This window comes from Triticum urartu, chromosome 7A (genome assembly GCF_056163025.1).
Source record: "Triticum urartu cultivar PI428250 chromosome 7A, HENAU_Tu73, whole genome shotgun sequence".
In the NCBI taxonomy this organism is placed as follows: Eukaryota; Viridiplantae; Streptophyta; class Magnoliopsida; order Poales; family Poaceae; genus Triticum; species Triticum urartu.
Genome location: NC_141879.1, coordinates 153402740 through 153408401, shown reverse-complemented (window position 1 = coordinate 153408401; position 5662 = coordinate 153402740). Strand labels below are relative to the sequence as shown.

The window sequence follows — 5662 nt, the reverse complement described above, 5'->3', positions numbered from 1 at the left end:
AAGTATGGCACATAATATAAAGGAGACTATAGACTAGACGGAGGTGGTAGCACACGGCCGCTCTCTACGCAGTGATGTAACTGTCGTCCGACTTGAAGGCGACCATTTCCTACCTATTCAACTGATCTATGCGTGTGGTTGCTTGCGGTTCAGGCGGCCGCGGCGCGATCTGCTCACGGCCCGCAGCGCGCGCTCTACTCTCGTGTCCCTCCGGGTGCTCTGCCCTCATCCCTCCACGTGCGCTGCCAGTGTTTGGGGTCGTGCATGATCACACACGTTCGTGTGCAAGGGGTTGCGCCTGGCGTGGCACAACGATGCAATTACCCGCTGCAAAAACTACCATGCGGACGCGCCGAGAATCCATGCTGCCCGGCCCCCTTTTATTCTTGCGGTCGTTTACCTTCATCTCTCATCTCACACGACACAATAAGCACACCCACGAGGACACATACAGAGAGGACATCCAGCGGTGCCAATGGCGCTCCCCGTGGCTCCAATGGCGCTCCCAGCAGCCGACGACGACAACGGTGGGTAGTTCACCACGCATCACGTAGTGTACACCCATGTGAGCGGAAAGGCCCTCTCGATGGTGTACACGAACGATCCGGTCTCGGTGGAGAGCTCCATCCAAACTATGGAGCAGTTCCTTGCGGAGGACAAGTACCGAGTGGTCGGCTTCGACCTCGAGTACACCATCGGTCATGCCGGGCACGATCAGAAGGTTGCCATCGCCCAGTTGTGTGTTCGACATGACGTCCTCGTCTACCACTACCACCTAACCACAACGCCTTGCAAGCGTTTCTCTAAGTTTATCAACAACTCCGACTATAGTTTCGCTGCGGTCGACACCACCAACGATCTAAAAGCGCTCAAGGTTTCGTGTTTGAAATGCCCGAATCTTGTCAACATCCAAAGCCACTACAAGGTCTGGGGCAGCGACAAAAACAAATTGAACTCCATGGTTGACCTCGCCTCGGCCATCATCAACCCCTACTACATGAAGATGAAGAATGAGAGCAATAAGGACGGGAACGCCTGGCACGGTGTGTGGCATAAGAAACTGGATGAATAGCGTGTCAAGTACGCGGCCATGGACGCGTACACAAGCTACGAGATGTATAGGCAGATCGTTGACATGAGGAACTGTCTTCTTCCGGACCCAGACGAGGGATCGAGCCACATAGCAGTGGCGGGAGTGTCACAAGAAGTAGATGACTAGACGATCGTTTATCCTACTTTAGAATGCACGTAATTGTTTATTGAGGTGTGTGCGAATGATCTGTATAGTCACTTATGTAATTGGATGTTTATTTCAGTTATACTAGGAAATATGCCCGTGCGTTGCAGCGGGAAAATAAATTGGTGTGTATCTGGTAGCACGACAACCTGTGCTTCGCTACACCAAAACGCATACCAGCAACATGATATCGAACAATGACAGCCGGTAGGAAGTCACCAGGGTTTAAAAAAAATACATTCTCCGAACAATTTAGGCCTCCTGTTAATCCTCGGAACATGGCTCACACACATGATCTTGTTAGGATTTAATTATGACACTTAATTAAAGGGAAATCTCCCCTTGTTCCAATGGACACCCGCAACAATCGCATCCCTCGATGCGTTGTTCGGGAACAGACGCATCTCTCTATTGCGTCCTCTCAGATTGTATATAAGCCTAATCATTAATGAAAGAGATCAAGCGTTTTTGCCTTACTATTCATTCGTCTCGCGTCTCTCTCGTTCGATCTCAAACATTAGAAACGGATTGAGCGGAAAACCAGCGAGGGTCAACATAGGATACGATCATAAAAAAAGAGGATGACGGTGAACGAAACAATCATAAAAAAAGAGAGAGTTACGGTGAACCGACGCAAGCAATTGACTTGCAACGGGGAGAGAAAGTTGATCTCATCATCATGCAAATGCACACCGACGTCACAATGCATACACAAACATTGTATACGATCCTGCCAGGGATCCACCTCTTTGTCCATTGTCCACCATCACCATGATGCCCCCACAGCCAGCAGGACATGTCAACCTTAGTGAGCACGCGCCCTACTGAACGCCAATGAAGGTCAAGAAGGCCCTTGAGGCAACCCATAGGCGCCAAAACGTTGTCTTCATCCTCCTACTCCTCCACCCAACAATTGGTCAACTCAACTATGTGTAAATTACCTCGAAAATTCCTTGACCCCCTATACAAAGCCTTTACCTTCATGAACTAATCATGATACTACTTGACTAACAAATTTCCAATACATGTTGCTGAACTGATGTCGTTTGCTATTAATACTTGACTGCTGAGTTCAACCTCTTTAATTCCATGACATGAGCTCAAATAGCATACCACCAGGTCAAACATTTTTTTATATTAGGGATGTTTTTGCTTGTATGCATATTATTTTAATCTTATTAAATAATAAATTAAATCAAGGGAGGAGGCGACACTTGGGAGAGCATGGAGAGATGAAATGCCAAACATGACAATATTCATATTATTTTATTCATCAACACACAATGTTAATTCACTAATCAACTTGTACTAAAAATATAGTTTATCTAGCTAAGTGCATCAGGAATCTAACCTCAAAAGATATTAATTCATTGATTATTCATATCCTTGTGAATCCATCAGTGAACAAAGTAAATTCAATAGATTAATGTGGGATTAACGAAGAAAACTAAACCAGAAGATCAAATCAGTCTTAGTTAGCTCATCATGCGTGTTGTGACCAAGTTGTTCTCATTCAAAGTTTAACCTCCAAATAAAAGGAACAGAAAACTTTTGTCCCTCCTTCACAATGCTTCTACAGGTACCTAGAAGGCTTTTCAAGACTTGCAATATAGCAAGGTGCAAAGGGGGCGGTATGGCTTGATCTTACCGACAATCTCCCATGGGCTGAGAAAAACAGTTGATCCACATGAGCCTCTCCTAAGTTATAACACTGGTATTAATTGTGAATTTCTACTTCTCAAAATTTACAATCCTATTACATAATGAGAAGATAGTAACTTCTACCAAGAAAATAATTCTAGGAAATTATACAGGTGCACTCACTTTGAGCTGCACTTTTTCTACTCCTGCTATGCCACCTCGTGTATATTCACATTGTGTACACATATGATCATGCCAAGAATTGCAACTCCAGTAATTGTAGAATATCAGCAGCGAAGAGGGCATCATGACTGTTTTTGTTCAGAAATCAGCAGGAGGACTTACCGTGCATCATGATTTCTTTTGCACATACTCTTCTCCAATGCAGCTTTCACCAGAATAACAATAGCAATTTCTCCTCCCACCTGCGGATTTAAGTAACCTTGTTTTATCTCGTGTTGTCGCAAGAACCATTAGAAGTATGTTCATAGGAAGTTAAAGCCTACATGTACATGTTTTCAATCTCAATTTCCTGCAATGTTTTCCTTTAACTGTTTGGTTGTACGCTAGATGTATAGGGAGGTTTGTTTCTTGTATAGTAGCATTATCAAATAGGCCAGATCTGACTATTGGCTTAACCATGACTATTTTGCAGTCAGGCATAGTTCAAAAGATCACCTTAGGTCCTTAGCCAAGTCATTATGTCATTGTTTGAAACTTTGAATGCAATATCTGCATTAAGGATAACTGCATTTACATGGAGCGATGGTGTAAAATCTGAAGAGCTAGAAGCATCATATGGGTGGACCGTGTGCGTCTTTGAAGTAGCAACTACACTGGAATGAAAACCAGAATTACGTACATTGGTGTTATATTATTCTTGAACTACTTTCAAAGGAAACTTGGGCATCAACATTAGCATATGAGTCCATTCTTTGTTCAAAAAATGATATAAGTTTTGCATAGGCCTGCATAAGAAAACAACACAATATTAGCTCTGTTAGCATGCTACACTGAAATTGCAGAAAGCTAAGAGCATCAGTAGCTACCTACCTTTGCATATGGAGGACCAGCGTGTTGATGCGGGAGGGGCCATGGCGTTGTACCCACCACAGCAATACTTCTTGCAAGGGCATCCAATTGGAACATCTAGCCGCATAGTGAGTCCATTCTTCAAATAACTCCTGTAAATTTCACACAATGAACTTAGTAAGCATTGCCTTGAAGAGGAACTCAGGCTAGATTGGCAAAGCTGAGTGAGGTATCCAGCACAGAAGGACACGAATACGACCAACACAATGCGTGCCACCGGAACATTGAAACACATCCGGTCTAGCATTGTCAAGTTGGACATAGTTGAGAACTGTCCATAAGGTGCCCAGCTGAACCTATTCATTCGGATGGACCTCGCCATGCTAGCAATATCTTGCAGCCATCGATGGTTATGGAGAGCTTCCCAAACTGTGCACTTATTCAGGATGCGCGGACTGATCTTCAGTAGTAAGGATGGCGCAAAATCACTAACATCAAAGCCTTCCATCCATTTGTTAGTCCAAAAAAGTTGTACGCCCATCTCCCACATCACTCAATATGACCAAACAATTAAAGAGCTGACGTACACAATCATCCACCGCTTCCAGTAATCCTTGCCATGGTATATTAGGATCTGATCTTCTCATCCACTCCCATCTCATCCGAAGAGCTACAGCCTGTAGCTGCAAGATTTTGACTCCCAATCCTCTAAAGCGATATGGCCTGCACACACTTTGCTAAGCAACCAAGCTCACCTCACGTCACAGCTAGCCGGAGGCTGGAGAGCACGCGGTGCATCAAGGGGAAGTCGGGAAGTGGCGCGCAGGTGGAGTAGGACATCGGCTGTGGTGGGAAGCGACAGCGGGGTTGCAGCGATGTTCACCGCAGGAGCCAGGCGGACTGGTCCAACGGGTGGTGGAGTGCGCCGTCGCCACGGGAGCCAGGCGGACTGGTCTAACGGGTGGTGGAGTGCGTCGGGATGGCGAAGCCGGCGGGGTTGGGGGAACCATTGCCGAGGTGGAAGCAGTGGGATGGAGTCCAAGCGGCGCCGTGGTAGCAGGGATGGGGGAGCAGGCAACGAACGCAGCGTCGAGTGTCGTCCGCAGTGGAAGGCCGCATGGGTGGGGTAGGCGGTGCGCGGCGGTGTGGCGAGGGTGGCGGCGCGCTAGAGGTGGAAGATGGGATTGGGGCAGGGTCGTGGGTCGTGCGGTTTTTCCTGCTCGTATCCGTTCAGCGTGACTTGATAACTAAGACTGCGGGTTGAATAATAAAAACCACAGGGGCTTTTGTGCAAAATTGCCGTGACGGTGAACCCGGAGACTAAATCTGTGCTTTATTATTAGGAAGAGATATATACACATGTTATTCTACTGTAGACAGAGCAAATCACACGACTTATTAGCAGCAATCGTCTGTGTTATTATATTGGTCTTCGCACACATTTCTGATTACGGACCTGTTTGCCGCGTATCACACGCACCTTGATCTGGCTGACTGTTTCTTTTGTGTTGCCTAATCACAAACAGTTCATCTGAGTGAACGGTATGCTCTATATCGCACACGCCTTCATTAGGCTACTCGTTTCTTTTGTTCTGCCTCATCACAAACAGTTCATTGAGTTGAACCGTATGCCCTGCATCGCACACGCAACTAAAATCTAAACCGTGTTTGATAGCTCCACCATCGCAAATGTTTTACACCTTTTTTACGGTTCTTTTACACTACCGTTTGCGATTATGGCATCGCACATAG

At 46.0% G+C, this 5662-nt stretch overlaps 1 long non-coding RNA gene across 2 annotated transcripts; it reads right to left on the bottom strand.

The window, feature by feature from the left end:
• Positions 1-1443: 1443 nt before the first annotated feature.
• Positions 1444-5127, bottom strand: LOC125525479 (uncharacterized). 2 transcript variants are annotated; one of them, XR_007291314.2, is made up of 4 exons: positions 4666-5127; positions 3932-4062; positions 3741-3846; positions 1449-3303 (listed from the first exon to the last, which is right to left on the bottom strand). It is a non-coding gene; the product is annotated as an uncharacterized LOC125525479 (long non-coding RNA). The 2 variants fall into 2 exon arrangements; XR_007291313.2 differs by having other exon boundaries at positions 1444-3303; positions 3932-5127.
• Between the last annotated feature and the right edge of the window lie 535 nt (positions 5128-5662).